Genomic DNA, 18093 nt, shown 5'->3' with positions numbered 1-18093 from the left:
TCTTCCCCACAACCAGTAATACCCTTTGCCACATATACACATAGATTCCTACACACCTAAACCGATATCTATATATATATATATATATATATATATATATATATATATATATATATATATATATATATATATATATATATATATATATATATACACATACATACATTACACATATATATATATATATATATATACACATATATATATATATATATATATATACACATATATATATATACACATACATACATATACACATATATATATATATATATATATATATACACATATATATATATATATATATATATATATATATATATATATATATATATATATATATATATACATATATACATACATACACAAACATAAATATACACCTACACATACCTACTTACATACAAAATACTATATATTTACAAGCCGAAGCAAAAAACAAAACACCCTAACCCTCATTACCCTTCCTCCTCCCTATACCTAGAAAAAAAACATATTTTTGTACCGCTGTTTGAACTGGTTCATGCTTGGACATTGCTTGAGCCCCACTCCTAATCTGTTCCACATCCTCACCCCACAGACAGAAATACAGAAACCTTTTAATGTTGTTCGTGCCCACTGATGCTTTAAATTAAATTTCCCCCTCAGACTGCAATCCCCTGATCTGTTAAAAAACATATTTTTAATATTTGCTGGAAGTCTATTGTTTATTGCTTTATACACGATTTGTACTGTTTGAAAATGAACCAAGTCTGTGAATTTTAAGATTTTGGATTGTAAAAATAGTGGATTTGTATGATCTCTATAGCCAGTATTATGAATAATTCTTATAGCTCTTTTCTGCATTACTGATAGTGATTGTGTTGTACCTTTATAAGTATTACCCCATACCTCTGCACAGTACTGTAAATATGGTAAAACCAGTGAGCAGTAAAGAATGCGGAGTGAGTTGTGGTCCAGAATATGTTTTGCTTTGTTTAGAACTGAAATGCTTCCTGACAGTTTACTTTGTATATGTTTTATATGAGTCTTCCAGTTTATCTTATCATCTATTATCACCCCCAGAAACTTATTTTCATGTACCCTTTCAATATCTACCCCCTCGACTTGTAACTGAACCTGTATGTCTGTATTACAATAGCCAAATAACATGTATTTTGTTTTACTTAAGTTTAATGATAATTTGTTTCTGTCAAACCATATTTTCAATTTTCCCATTTCTATACTGATCCTCCTCAGTAACTCCTGCAAATCCCCCCCTGAACAATACAATACAATAATACTAATTTTAATATTTTGGAAACATTGACAATATCATTTATATAAATTAGAAACAGTTTTTTACCCAATACTGACCCCTGTGGGACGTCACAAACATTGTCCAAGCATGATGATGTATATTCCCCCAACTTCACAAACTGTTTTCTGTTACTTAAGTAGCTTCTCACCCAGTGCAACACCAACCCCCTAATCCCATACTGTTCAAGTTTATTGATTAATATGTCATGATTGATTGTATCAAAAGCCTTTTTTAGGTCTATAAATATTCCAACTGAATGTAATTTGTGGTCTATGGCGTTTGTAATCTCCTCAACTGATTCTATTAATGCAAGTGATGTTGAACTATGTGCTCTGAATCCATATTGACTATCAGTAAGTAATTTATATTTATTTATGAATTTATATAATCTATTATTGAATAACTTTTCTAATAATTTGGAAAATTGTGGAAGCAAAGAAACAGGTCTATAATTTGTGAAGTGGTGTCTATCCCCAGTCTTATACAGCGGCACAACCTTAGCTATTTTCATTTGATTGGGAAATTTACCGGTTTGAAATAAGTTACAGATGTATGTTAATGGTTCTACAATCCATTCAATGACCTGTTTTACCACCACCATATCAATTTCATTTAAATCGGTAGATGTTTTATATTTACAATTATTCACAATGTCTATAATTTCTTTTCCATCCACTGCTGTGAGGAACATTGAACAGGGATTTCTTTCTATGAGATTATTATCCCAATCCTCAGGTTGGGAATTGGGAATTTTTTCTGCCAAGCTTGGTCCAATATTTACAAAAAAATTATTAAAACCGTTGACTACCTCATCCTTATTTTCCTTCTTGACATTATTATCAATGAATACTGAGGGTAACTCTGTTTTTATTACCATTTTTGATAATGCTATTTAATATATCCCATATTCCTTTAATATTGTTTTTGTTATTATATAATATGTTACTATAATATTCCTTCCTACATACCCGTATAATATTAGTTAATCTATTTTTGTATTTCTTATATCTATTTTCTGCCTCTTTAGTCTTTAGTTTTATGAATTCTCTATACAGTGTATTTTTCTTATTACATGCATTTCGTAACCCTTTCGTCATCCATGGTCGATCTTGGATTTTTTGTTTTCTGTAGTCTTGTTTAATTGGACAAGTTTTATCATATAATGATGTAAATATTTGTAAAAAAATTTCATATGCACTATCAACATCACTTTCACTGTATACCTTTTCCCAGTTTTGCTCCTGTAAATCCTTCTTTAGTGTGTTCATGTTTTCCTCTGTCCGCACTCGCCTGTATTTTATTTTCTCCTCTGGCTGATTCCGCCGATGGTTTCTATTATAAACGATGAAAACTGGTAGATGGTCACTAATGTCATTGATTAATAATCCACTCACAGTGTTATTCTCAATATCATTGCTGAATATATTATCAATTAAGGTAGCACTATGGGATGTAATTCTGCTTGGCCTGGTGATTTTTGGATATAAACTCATACTGTACATTATATTGATAAATTCATCTATTTTATGCTTATCTGGATTGAGCAGATCAATATTTAAGTCACCACAAATGAACACAGTTTTTTGATTAGTTTTTGAGAACATTTTTCCCATACAGTCAGTGAATGTTTCAATACAAGATCCTGGTGCTCTATATATACAGCTGACTAATACATTTTTTCTTTTTTCTTCACATATTTCAATAGTTATACATTCTAATAAGTTATCGATCACAGTTGTCATATTGTCTTCTATTTTATAATCCATGTTCTTATCCACATACACAGCCACTCCTCCTCCACTCTTATTCTTTCTGTTTACACAATTAAATTCATATCCATCCAGTTCAAAATCCATTCCTTTATCTTCATTGATCCATGTTTCTGATATAGCAATTATGTTAAATATTTTTTTTAAATTGACTTAAATATTCTTTAATGTTGTTAAAGTTTGCATATAGACTTCTGCTGTTGAAATGGATTATTGATAATTTGTTATCCGTTTTAATGATCCGATTAAACTGTTCATCTGTATAATAGCAACAACTGTCATTGATATTTGAGAAGAAATTATTGTCCGGGTCTATATCGTGCTCCAAGTCCAGTACATTGTGGTCTGTGTATTTAAATGTTCTCAGTTCTAGTTTTCCATGATCAGCAATCCTTTGAGTTATATCCTTCTTGTCTCCAGATGTAGATGATGTAGTAGATGAATAGGTTCCTCTGGTCTGTGTCATGGTGTTGTGATGTGTTTGTGTCCTCATACCTTATTGGTCGTATTTGTCCAGTTCCTCGATGTTCCTGATTACCATAACCTTCGCTTGTTCTGGTGTTCCATTCAGTTTGATGAATGTTTTGCAGTTGGATGTCCATGTCTGTTGAATTTTTCCCTGCTTTTTTAAGAAACGAGCTTTCCTGGCAATGTCTGCGTTTCTTTTGGTCAGATGTTCATTGATGAATACGTTTGTTCCTTTGAGTTTTCGTCCCTGTTTTAACAATGCCATTTTATGTTTTCTGTTGACAAACCTCATTATAACTGCTCGCTTGTCTCCATCCTCTCTCCTGGGCAGGGGGTGGCACGCTTCAATGTTATTACAGTCCATTTGAATACCTTTAGATTGCAGGAAGTCAGCCACCTGTTGTTCCACTGAGCTGGCCTGTACATCAGACATGCTCAGACACTGAGCATGTCTGATGTAATCACGTGTGATTACATCAGACATGCTTGAACCCTCGTGGGCATGCGAGAGTATTTTCACGCCTGTCGGTTACGTCATTAGCCTGTGGGCAGTCTTTGAGTGAGTAGTCGCCCACCCTCTCGTCGTTTTTTTCATTGTTTAGGAATGGCTCAGAGACTGCTGCTTTGTTTGATCAAAATTTTTTCAAAACTGTAAGGCACAACTGAGTGGACACCATTCGACAAATTCAGCTGGTTTTCGGTAAAAATTTTAACGGCTGATGAGAGATTTTGGTCTGGTAGTGTCGCCGTAAGGACGGCCCACGGCGCCTGACGGCGGTCTGCACTTCGAGGCGGCAGCATCTCGCCGTTTCAAGTTGAAAACTTCCACATTTCAGGCTCTGTTGACGCAGTAAGTCGTCAGAGAACAGAGAACTTTCAGAAGAAGTCGGCATGAGGAGTTTATTCAGACATTCCATTGTTAACGGACATTTTGTAATGAAAGAACGTGCGGGCAGAGTCGCATGTCGGGTCGGACCCGACTGCGGGGGGTCGCGACAGGAAAAACACCTCCGTTGGAAACCTTAATGGGCAAGTTGGAACATGCCCAAGCTGTTAAACAATTTCTCAGTTACTCACTTGTTGAAAGCCTTCAAAAGCCGCCTGAATTTTACAAATGGTTTTCAACACGGAGGTGTTTTTCATGTCACGGCGCACACAGATTTGCCGAGTCCTCACGGAAACGACTCCGCGAATTTGCGTGCACATTTTTCATTAAAAAATGTCCTTAAACATGGAATGTCTGCATAAAGTCCTCATGCCGGCCTCTTCTGAATCTTCTCTGTTCTCTCACGACGTCCTGGGTGAATTAAGCCTTAAATTAAGATGTTTTCAGGTCGAAACAGGCCGACGACAGCGCCTGGAAGCGCTGCGCGACGTCCCGCTCCGTGGGAAGTCCTTACAGCAACAGAAACACCCCATAATCTCTCATCAGCCGTTAAACTTTTCACCGAAAACCAGCTAAATTTCTCGAATAGTGTCCACTCGGATATTCCTCACAGGTCCAGAAAAAATTTTGATAAAGCAACGTGCGCCGTCTCGAGCAACGTGTGAAACAAAGGAATTCAGCCGAGAGGGCTGAACCACATCTCACTCTAGGCCTGCCCACAAGGAAATGACGTCACCGACACTCGTGAAAAAACTCACGCATGCGCACGAGGGTTCAAGCATGATTGGTGTAATCGCACGTCATTCAAATCCATATAGTTAAAAAAAAAAATAAAAGTGTCAGTTTCTTATCTAATAGACCTCATATACTCTCTCACTGACACTGTGGGCAGGTCACAGAGAGTGCAACCTGGCTCACGGGGTGTATCACGTAGTAAGGAAAAGTTACATGGACTTCAGTGACATACGTCACATCAGCCTAAAATGAACTATTTCAGTTTTAGCCTAAAACGCAGTTGTTTGTAAATGCTTGGACACAGAATTACAGGACTTTGATGATGATCATATTTAGTTGGCAAATTAGATGAAAAATATCCAACAATATCACCCCTTTAAATAATATTAGAGCAAGATACAGATCAAATCCTGAAGGATTTATGTCAGCTTTTTCAGAATAAATTGGGATTTTTTTTATATAATGATGATGAAATAATTAAGGTAAGCTACTTTGGTGACATTGGTATGGGGATTTGCAATTTTTTATCATCCAAAAAATGTGCCATGAACACATTATGTGAGGTGCACTTGTTCACAGTTGTCAGATTGTAGATATGATGTTATTTAACCCCAAATCAGAAAAAAGTTGGGACTTGTGGAAAATGTACATAAAAAAAAAACTGTAGTTATTTTTGCATTTACTTTGACTTCCATTTCACTGCAGTACAAACCCAAGATATTTCATGTTTTGTATGTTCAACATAATTTCATTTGTTAATATACTTCCATTCTTGCATTTCAAGACAGCAACACTTTCCACGAAAAGGTTTGGTGCAACAGCATTTATTGCTTTGTAATGTTTCCATTCTTTCTCACAACACAGAAAAAAAAGTGTTTTGGCATTGAGGATACCAAGCAATGAAATGCTTCAGGAGTTATTTTGTCCCATTCTTCCTGCAAATTCATCTTAAGGTGTGCAATAGTACAGGATGGATGTTGCATTTTTCGTTTCAAAATTCTCCACTGATTCTCTCTTGGGGACAGGTCAGGACTGCAGGCAGACCAGTCCAGTGTCCATATTCTCTTCTTCCACTGCTATGCCTTTTAAGGTGCGCAGAAAGTGGTTTTGCATTGTGTTGTTGTAAAATGCATGGACGTTCCTGGAAAGGATGTGGTCTTGAAGGCAATCTGTGTTGTTCTAAAATCTCAGTGTACTTTCCTGCCATCAAAGAAGTGTAAAGTGCCTTTTCCAAGGGCACAACCCCACACCATGACACACACTGGCTTTTGGACTTGTTGCTGATTACAGTCTGGATGGACCTTTTAGTCTTTGGTCAGGCACACACGGCATCCATTTCATCCACTTCTTCTTCTGGAATAATTTAATTTAATTTAATCAATTTACATAGCGCCAAATCACAACAAAGCTGCCTCAAGGCGCTTCACACAAGTCAGGTACACAAGTAAGGAATACTGAGTCATCTGATCCCAGTACAAGTTTCTACTGTGTGATGGTCCAACTCAGATGCCTCCAAGCCCAGAGACAGTAATGCTGCTTCTTTTTTTTTTTTTGTATAGTAAAGTTTTAAGTGGCATTCATGAATATAACTCTGAATTGCAGTGCTTGACAAAGATTTCCCAAACAAATCCCACATCCATGTGGTTATATCAGCTATTGATGAATGACAGATATTGATGCAGTGCCTTCTGAGGGATCAGCGATCTCAGGTGTTCAGCTGAGGTTTGTGCCCTAACCCTTTAAGCACTGAAATTTCTCCAGATTCCTTGAATCATTTAATGATATTTTACAGTGTAGAGGGTGAAATATGAAAATCGCTTTCAATCTTTCTTTGAGTGACATTGTTTTTAAACATTTCAATAATTTTCTCATGCATTTGTTGACAAAATGGAAATCCACTGCCCATCATTGCTCCTCAGAGACTCAGCTCTTTCATCTATGTGCTTTTGTACAAACTCATGATTGCAATCACCTGTTGACATCACATTATTATTATTATTATTATTATTTCCTCATGGCTAGTCCTAAATCCCCTCCTCCCATTTTCTTGGGCAATGTATTGCAGGCCTAAAATGCAGGAGTGGATGTACAGTAATGTGCAAAAGTTTCAGGCATCCCAGAGTTATCACAAAAGTAATGTCTGATGCCCTTCATTCTCATCCCCTTTTGACTGGCATGTCAACACAAAATCTGTTACAACAAAAGTGAATATGTCAGCTATATTTTTAATTCAATAATAACAATTTCTTTGTAAGAACACCACACAAACACAGTTGCAAATGATCATGCAATGTTAAAATGACTATAAAGCACAATTACTCATACTTTAAGTTGGGTTGTCTAAAAATAGTTTTTAAGTTCTTGTGACTTGTACTCTACTCCTGCGACTTATACTTTGGTGTGACTTATATACTGAAAAATCACATGTAAATACACTCAACAAAAATATAAACGTAACACTTTTGGTTTTGCTCCCATTTTGTATGAGATGAACTCAAAGATCTAAAACTTTTTCCACATACACAATATCACCATTTCCCTCAAATATTGTTCACAAACCAGTCTAAATCTGTGATAGTGAGCACTTCTCCTTTGCTGAGATAATCCATCCCACCTCACAGGTGTGCCATATCAAGATGCTGATTAGACACCATGATTAGTGCACAGGTGTGCCTTAGACTGCCCACAATAAAAGGCCACTCTGAAAGGTGCAGTTTTATCACACAGCACAATGCCACAGATGTTGCAAGATTTGAGGGAGCGTGCAATTGGCATGCTGACAGCAGGAATGTCAACCAGAGCTGTTGCTCGTGTATTGAATGTTCATTTCTCTACCATAAGCCGTCTCCAAAGGCGTTTCAGAGAATTTGGCAGTACATCCAACCAGCCTCACAACCGCAGACCACGTGTAACCACACCAGGCCAGGACCTCCACATCCAGCATGTTCACCTCCAAGATTGTCTGAGACCAGCCACTCGGACAGCTGCTGAAACAATCGGTTTGCATAACCAAAGAATTTCTGCACAAACTGTCAGAAACCGTCTCAGAGAAGCTCATCTGCATGCTTGTCGTCCTCATCGGGGTCTCGACCTGACTCCAGTTCATTGTTGTAACCGACTTGAGTGGGCAAATGCTCACATTCACTGGCGTTTGGCACGTTGGAGAGGTGTTCTCTTCACGGATGAATCCCGGTTCACACTGTCCAGGGCAGATGGCAGACAGCGTGTGTGGCGTCGTGTGGGTGAGCGGTTTTCTGATGTCAGTGTTGTGGATCGAGTGGCCCATGGTGGTGGTGGGGTTATGGTATGGGCAGGCGTCTGTTATGGATGAAGAACACAGGTGCATTTTATTGATGGCATTTTGAATGCACAGAGATACCGTGACGAGATCCTGAGGCCCATTGTTGTGCCATACATCCAAGAACATCACCTCATGTTGCAGCAGGATAATGCACGGCCCCATGTTGCAAGGATCTGTACACAATTCTTGGAAGCTGAAAATGTCCCAGTTCTTGCATGGCTGGCATACTCACTGGACATGTCACCCATTGAGCATGTTTGGGATGCTCTGGACCAGCGTATACGACAGCGTGTACCAGTTCCTGCCAATATCCAGCAACTTCGCACAGCCATTGAAGAGGAGTGGACCAACATTCCACAGGCCACAATTGACAACCTGATCAACTCTATGCGAAGGAGATGTGTTGCACTGCATGAGGCAAATGGTGGTCACACCGGATACTGACTGGTATCCCCCCCAATAAAACAAAACTGCACCTTTCAGAGTGGCCTTTTATTGTGGGCAGTCTAAGGCACACCTGTGCACTAATCGTGGTGTCTAATCAGCATCTTGATATGGCACACCTGTGAGGTGGGATGGATTATCTCAGCAAAGGAGAAGTGCTCACTATCACAGATTTAGACTGGTTTGTGAACAATATTTGAGGGAAATGGTGATATTGTGTATGTGGAAAATGTTTTAGATCTTTGAGTTCATCTCATACAAAATGGGAGCAAAACCAAAAGTGTTGCGTTTATATTTTTGTTGAGTGTAGAACCCAGTTTTCATATTGCTTATCATTAAAGTTAAAATTCATCACATATTTCATTATTTATGAATATCTAACAGATTTTAGCTTTTTTTGGGGGGGGTTTTCTGATGCACTAAATGTGCCTAAAACATTTGTACAGTACTATATATTAACAAGCCTCATGCCCTATGACTGCTGGGATAGGCGCCAGTCCCCCTATGACCCTTAATTGGAGTAAGTGGGTATAGAAAATGGATGGATGAATGTATATAAAATGAAATTAACTTGACCACACAAAACATGAAATATTTGGGGTTCTTACTGTCTGCAGTGAAACAGAAGTCAAAGTAAATGTAAAAATCACTGTGGGGGGTTATTTGCATTTTCTATACCGTCCTTAATTTTTTCTGATTTGGGGTTCCATTAAATTTTGTATAATGCTCAGTAAAAACTGCATAACCCTTACAAAAATTGTTAACATGCTCATGAGCTTGTACTCATCAATTTAAAACTCATTAAAACCTGATCCATTACTCCACCACAAGCATTATGAGATATAATAAGGTCCGTAAGTATTTGGACTGGCACAGTTTATGAAATCTTTCCACTATACATCAGGCACTTAAAACTTTCCTGTACATAAAAAAAGAAGTCTTATGTTATTAACTTTGCTCAGATGCAGTGTTGATGTCTCTGGGCTCAGAGGCATCTGGGTTGGACCATCACATAGTAGAAATGTGTATTGTGATCAGGATATTCAGCACAATGGAGATTAAATGAAATAACCAAGTTGTGCTTGTAGTGTAGACTTTCAGTTTTGATTCAAAGGGTTTTACAGAAATATTGCATGAACCATTTAGGAATTACAGTCATTTTTATACACAGTATAAAAGAATTTATAGCCTGTAAGTAAGTGGAAAAAACAAAATGTAATGATTAATTTTCACACAAATCACTTTTACACCGAATTTTCTTCAGGCAAATCCAGGGATGGATATATGAACATTTCCAAGTCACTGAATATGTCTTGGGGAGCACTGTGGATTAGTGGTTAGCACTGTTCTCTCACAGCAAGAAGGTCATGGGATCGATTTCCACCTGTGGTCTTTCTGTGTGGAGTTTACATGCCCCTTAGCGGTTGAAGATGAGTGAGTGAATATGTTGATTTAGAAACACAAACAGTATTGTCCTGTCTGGTAAATCTGTCTGGAGTAGGCAGTTCTCAAAAACTGAGTGACAGTGCAAGAAGGAGACAAGTGCACTCATAGAAATATTTAACCCTAACTTTTAAGATTTATGTAATTTTATTACATGACAAATTCCCATTTACTTTTTTGATAATTTTAATACAAACCTACCAAATAAACCTTACATGATGCATATTCATTACTGTAATAGATCCTATTTATTTGAAATGCATAATCCTCAGCTTTACAGTATGTATTTAGTATTAATAAAATATAATTACTCTAAATCAATAATAATGACAGTATTTATTTAAAATACATAAAGTATATTGTTTGAATTGCATAGTAATTATGTTACCTATGCCATTTATCTTGTATAGGTATCATAATTATTATGCAAGTCAAACAATATACTTTATGTATTTTAAATAAATAGTCATTATTATTGATTTAGAGTAATTATATCTTATTAATACTAAATACATAAAGCTGAGGATTATGCATTTCAAATAAATAGGATTTATTACAGTAATGAATATGCATCATGTATTTGGTATTTGGTGTATTTGGTAGGTTTGTATTCAAATTATCTAAAAAAAAAAGTAAATGGGAATTTGTCATGTAATAAAATTACATAAATCTTATAAGTTAGGGTTAAATATTTCTGTGAGTGTGAGGGAAGCTGCCAAGACACCCATGACAACTGTGTAGGAGTTATAGACTTCTGTGGCTGTGATTGCAGACAGTGTGCACATAACATTTGACTGTTGCATCACTTGTGACACAGCTTCATGGTGTAGTGGGCTCAAAGATGGATTTTCATACCAGAAAACAGTAAAAATTTGGCTTCTGGAAAACTGTAGCTGCACATGATAGTCCTTATCTGACTCTCCCTAAGTAACCATTCATTTGACAGACTCATTCTACTGGTCTACAAGGTTCCTCCAAAGAAGGACCATAAACTCTTGTTTCTGCTCTCGGCAGAAGCTCTCTTCTGTCAGAGGGTAGCACACATTGGGAAGGGGATGAGGGGAAAGCCACTGGCACTTCATTTCTGGAAAAACACTAAATCACAGGAGAACACCAACAGTTTTGTCTTGGATTTTGTCGACTAGTGCGGCGCAGAGGGATCGTCTACCGTGTGTAACAGCCTTTTCCTGAGCAAGGAGGAAAAGCTAATACTAATAAAACATGTTTCAGCTCTGAGCAGAGCCGGCCCAAGGCATACGCCAACTACGCGGTCGCTTAGGGCCTCCACGCCGCCAGGGGGCCCCGAGAGCACCGAGACGTTGTGATAAAAAAAAGTAAATATATACATGAAATTAAAATAATATTGAATAATTTAAACGAAATTGTATTACACCCGAAAATAAATTCATTTTGACAAAATACCAATACTAGGTTAATTGATGCCTCCTGTTGGCTGCTGCCACCGTTGGGCAAATTTAGATGCACCGCTTGGTTCAGGTGGTCGATGACTAATCGTGAGGAATGAAGTGAGTGAAAGTCATGTCTCAGAAAAGAAATTATCCCTCTGGAGCGGAGAAAAGAAAAAAGAAGAAGTTGGAAGACGAGAAAAAACAAGACAAAGGTAGGTTTGCATGTCCAATATTACAATTTTTGTTGTCATTATTTGCGAAATGCTCCGTTCGTTTGTGTAAAGAGCTTTAGGTGTCTTAAAGTCAGAGGCGATTGCTCTAGACTGCAAAAGAAGCTCAGCTTCCGCTAGAATGTCAAAAAATAAGTGATCAAATATATACTGTTGTGTGTACATGTCATTGACAAAATATGCGCTACAACGCGCTCAACTTTTGTTCAGAATCAGCTTCTTATCACTGGTAACGACGCGGCTTTCCTCTCACTCAAACCCGCAGCTTCACAGCGCTTTAAACAGTGTGGACGCTCAATAGCGACACAAAGCATGCAGCGAAACGAGACGAGTCATTGGATAAATGCTGGGCTTTGTCCCGCCCATCGGACGCTCAGCGTGTCTGGGGGTTTATGGGGTAGTGGGCTGGCCTCGGCTGGCCCGGACGTTCAGCTTCTGCATGATGATTGGATGATCTGTCTGAGGCTGAATCCCTTTTTGATTGACAGCAAAAAGAGCGAATCAGCGATCTTTTGGTGTAAACATCCGTGGGAGCATTTTCATTGTGTTCTGAGTTGAACCGGAGACTTTCCTAATCCTCTTAGTGGCATTTTCTTTTTGTTAAAAACGACTAGCGACAAATCGAGCTTCTATTTCTGGTGGGGGTTTTTTGTGGCTGCTTGTGTTTGGAGACTGACTTCTATCACTCTTTCTGACTTCTATCGCAGTTTCTGTCCCTACCGAGCAGCGGGTGCTGCTGAGCTCCTTCACCGTCACAAAGCACTCACAGGCGGACACACTTCACACTAGCCTCGCGCCAGTCCCAGCTAGCGAGCTAGCTAGGTAGCAAGCTGCACATAATGGCAGCCAATTTTAATGTTGTGGACCGGATTTTGGCGAAGCCATTTGATAGTCTTCCTTACGAAGAAAAACTTGAGTTAAACAGCAGGGCAGATCAATTCCTCAGATTAATTTGGTGCAAAAGGTGGGGGAAGTAGCTCAGCTCTCAATGGTTTGCAGGCCAAAGTTAAAGCAATAGCCCCCAGTGCAATGTTTGTGCATTCCTATGCACACACATTGCTGTTATGTTGTGGATTTCTGTGTTCATTTTGGAGATTAAGTATTATATTTATTATTTAAGTATTTAATTTTGATTACAACTTTATTTTTCTGTAAGATAATGTGATTGGCATTTGATTCTATTTTGTATTTGGATATTGAACATTTTGCACACCGTTGCAAATCTGAAATTAAACTATTTAACGTGTTTACTATAAATGCAGTCTCCTGCCTGCTGATGTTACTTTCAAATAGTTAAATTAATGAGCCATACTTATACATCACTCTGTATGTAGAAGTTAATTAAAACATATTTATGAGTTTGCTACCCCTTTAAGGTTAAAAACAAGAATGACACCTGTATGATGTAAGATAATTACAAATAATGCTAATGATTGTGGGTACATTACACACATAACAGTAGCCTATGGAATAAGGAGGCATCTGGTGCTGAGGTGATTGTAGGGGGGGGGGGCCCAAATGAAATTCTGCTTAAGGCCCCATAAAGGCTTGGGCCGGCCCTGGCTCTGAGGTTGTCAAGACCTGTGCTTTCTACTGTAATAATGTGATCATGTGACGACTCCTTAGAGCATCATTTTGCCAACTTTGAAATTCTGATGCCGTCTCAGTAGAGACATGCAGAGGTTTTTGCTTTCTGAGAGCAGTCATAGTCATTTTCTTTTTGTTTCACAACAGTTTTTATTAGAGTTTCAGTGACATAATTATTATCTTATGTGGATTTCTGCCATATAGTCCATGTGAGCCTTTAATAACACCAGAGGGCACTTATCATGTGCAGTTGGAGAAAAATGAAAATTATGGCTGGGTACACATTTTGTTCGCCAAACATTTACAATAATCGTAGCCAAAATGAAAACTATTCTTTTGATGCAAATTTGATTCGGTTGATGGAGTTACTGCACAGAACTTCCAGAGGGTTCATGGGTTCGCCAAGAAGTTGCTGGAGATCATACACAGGTACTGTGACCACTGCAGGATGTCGGGTAGGGCTGAGAAAACCAACGCCTTACATGACTTTGTTGGCAAGGAAATGTTTACTGAGCTTGACCTTCCATATGATGCTATGATTTTTGCAGAATCAATGCATACACTGATTGCAGCACTTGAGAAGGTAAGTGAGAAACTGGAGTGTTTAGTTTTGCACTGGTTCTGGATGAAGACCAAGATCTAGGCTTTCTGTGACTTCCTGGACTTGGCCTTCAAAAAAGTTCATAAGTGGTGAAAGTTTTGAACTTGTAGAAGCTTTGGGATTTAAAATTGGGAGATGCCTGGGAGGAGCTCATAGAATAATGAGGTCGCTGGACAGCAGTGTTTGGTGATGCCAAAGGACGAATGAAGGTCTAAGTCTTTAAGATCCTGGTATTTCTTGTCTTACTGCATGGATGTGAGATTTGGGTGATAAAGTGACAACTAGATATCTTTGATATGAAGTATTGTCATATTCTTGGGTACTACTGGAATATCTACAAGTAGGACTCAGATGATGACTCTCTTGCCTTATGAGGGAGTGTTGGCTACAACAATCTGGACATGAAGTGGGTTTTTCTGGGCATGATCCAGCACACGGGTCCTTCAGTGTTGAGGACCCCAGCTGCTGCAGAAGACAAGGGGATGCCCAGGTGTCACCTGGCTGCCGTTGCATAGATAGATGGCTACTTTCAAGAGGTGGGAATGAACCAGTTGTCTGCTTGGGTGGCTGCCATCCACAATCCAAGGCCGTTCCATAGTGTGGTCCATGCAGTGATGAGGAGCACCAGCGCATGTTCCCAGACATGACATGACTTGATTAGATATAAATAAATCATGATCATTGAATTACAAAACATGATGAAGGGTTGCTGTCCTGGCTGCAAAAATCCATATTTCTACTGCCCAAAAATCCAGATAATATTCTTTAACTTTTTTTTTTTTTGCACCTGGTACATGCAGCGGACTGACATGGATTCTGGCGGTTAAAACTCAGTGGTTCCTAATTTTGTACGCCCTAAACGTCTAATAGATGAGGAGGAGCCAGTTGAAAGACAAGAATATATCTTGAAATTATTCGTAATTATTCAAAAATATTTTATTTTGAGTCAGCGGTGACTGAAAATTTAGATTCCATTTTTAAATACACAACATTTCTAAAGCGAGGCATCCTGATAAACAGTTCATAAAACACTACAGTCAGAGGAAAAAACAGCAGCTGAAGCGCCTCAAGAACATTGTCACACACAGCGACGTGCGTGGATTTATCACAGCTCTTACGTGTTAGTGATATTGATGTAATTGTAACTGTTATAAATGACTCGCTCCTGTGCGTATGATTTAGAGGGCCTGACCAAACGGCTCTTCTCCTCCTTCCTTGTGTGAAAGATATCTTACTGATATGAGGAAACCTGGAGTAACTCATACATTACCCAAGCCTGGACTATAATGCTGTGATAGTCTATATCAAAAAGTATTAGTGCCTCTACCTTTTACTGATGCTCATATGGATTTCTTTCATGGCGTTTTCTGTACGAAATTATGAGTGAATAAATTGTATCTTCATTTATCTTCCAAAAGGCCTTCTGTGCTGACTGTGATACTCAGCTCTCAGCACTTTACATAATTATATTAGTCTTCTGCTACACCAGGAAATTGATTGCTCTGGAAAATGAACCTGGCTTTCCTATAAATTACACCTATGGATCATAAGAAATGTGTTATTTTGTTTAAAATAGTACCTAATATAATTAGAGCTCTAATTCATGGCAAGCTACAAGTGTGCCTATTACAGTACCAGGGTTTGGAATTTAATCTGTCTGCAGGATAAAGAATGATCCTGCGCAGTTTTCATTTGTAATCCCAGACACATTATTTCAGTAAAATAGCCTGTGACTTTTAGATATGAGAGATGGATTGTTATATGAAGCACTATATTCATAAGTTTCTATGTTAAAGTTAGCAATTAATCCACAGGAGCAAGTTTTAACACTCGGTAATCCCACAACCTGGCCTATAACTTTACCTGTCAGGTTATTCTCATGAAACGTTCACATTAAAACATTCCAAAGGAAACATACAAAAATTCATACATATGCTATGTAACTCATATGCATAAAAAAAAAAAAAAAATCAAGCTTTTGATACTTGACACATTGTTGGGAAAAGTAATCAATCACACGGAACATACAGGACTACGTTTTTCACACCATCACACACTCCAACCTTATAACAGACAAAGAAGGATCACTCCAGCTGTATCACATTGAATAGATAAGGCACATGGCAGATAACGACAGCTCTAACTTACCTTAAAAGTAATGCATGTCATGGAATCATCTGTATGGGTGAGGTCAATTTAAAAGTCTAAATGAAATGGCCACGTCTTATGCGCATGTTTCACGCACAGTGGTTAGTGGCAACACTACACACAGCAGAGTAACAGGTGTTAATAGATGCTATGCTCCCATGGGTGATCTTTCCATGGTCATCTGTTTACTTCCCAGATATCCTCTCCATACCTTTCCCTTGCATTCACTCAGTACTGCAGTACTGTGCACCTTGGACATTCCTGTTTAAAGGGGGATGACAGGTTGGTCATCCCCCTGATTGGCTGATGTTATGATGCCCCTACAAAACACTCACAACACTCCCTCGAATGCCATGGATCTTTAGCTTTCAAGTTTATACTCAAAATATTAATTCACAATAAGAGTGCTTTTGGTATCAAAGTACACGGAGACACCTCGACATGTATTTGTGTCATGCATTTTAGACTGTGCACTATAGAGCCTTAGGGTGCTTTGTGTTAAATGAGTGGCTACTTAGGGAGGTCCAGATGAGGTGTACTCATTGAACTGTGAGGGAACATCAGCTCCGACACAATGGCCATGTGCTGTTCTTCCCTGAGCTGATCTAGTCACACTGCTGAGGACCAAAGCAGCTGGAAATGAAGTCCAGGTGTCACCTGACTGTAACAGATGAGATGGCTACTTTTGGAAGGTGGCGACAGACTGGTGGTCTGCCTGCACTCAAAACACTGATTCACTGGATTGAATAAATATATGTAGTCCCAACTAAATTAAATTATCTTGCATGGATGTGCTTTTTTGAGGTGGGGCTACATATATTTATTAGATGGAAATCCTGCACATAACTGAATTGAGGTCATCCAATGAGCCTTTTTTTTTTTTTTTGAGTGTGAGTGCTGACCAATCAGGATGCAGAGCGGTTCCATAATGTGACAACAAAGGCACATGCTCCCATAGCGCAGGTGGTGCATTCAAGTACTGTGGTCAGGCTCTAAACAAAACAGTTTTTAGCTGCACTGTAATATCACTGTAAAGTCGGACACATTACAAAGAACGATGCAACATGGATTCTGTCTAAAAAATGATTATGATTTCAAACATTGGTGATATGTTCTGTTTTCAACTGTTTTTTCAGAATTACAATGTTATGTTATGAAATCTTCACAGCAGTTCACATTTGATTTTTCACCAATTTGACAACGTTGACTTTCTGTTGAAATCTAGTTATTAAAAAGTGATTATTTCTGTGGTAGGTCACAAAATTAAAAGCTATTTTATTACTGATAAAGTATTTATTTATTGGGGGGGGGATTCCATGTTTCAGACTGTAAACATATTTATTTCTGCTGTAAAGTTGGACATTTTAACATGGGTTTCTATGGGAAGTACCTGTAACCCTTTTTGGAGCCAGGTTCAAGCAGCCATTCAAGGGACAGCAAGATTTAACACTTGTGGATTTGCTTCATTTCAGACAGTTGGTGCTTGGGGCTTGGATTTGGATCTTGGTGAGACATGAAGGATGAAGCATATGCACAAGGTTTGGAGTTCATGTTGCATTTGATGAACACTGGGAACTCAGAATTTCTGATGTGCAACTAGGAAAAGTACATCAAATATACCAAAGATAGTCACTGTCTCATTTAGGCCAAATGGATGGTAAATGGACTGCATTTATATAGCACTTTTCCATTTGCATCAGAAGCTCAAAGCGCTTTCTAATTATGCCTCACATTCACCCATTCACAAAGCGCTCACTACACACCAGGAGCAA

The sequence above is a fragment of the Thalassophryne amazonica genome, chromosome 14 (genome assembly GCF_902500255.1).
Source record: "Thalassophryne amazonica chromosome 14, fThaAma1.1, whole genome shotgun sequence".
In the NCBI taxonomy this organism is placed as follows: Eukaryota; Metazoa; Chordata; class Actinopteri; order Batrachoidiformes; family Batrachoididae; genus Thalassophryne; species Thalassophryne amazonica.
The sequence above is the reverse complement of the archived record's forward strand: the minus strand, read 5'-3'. Positions refer to the sequence as shown.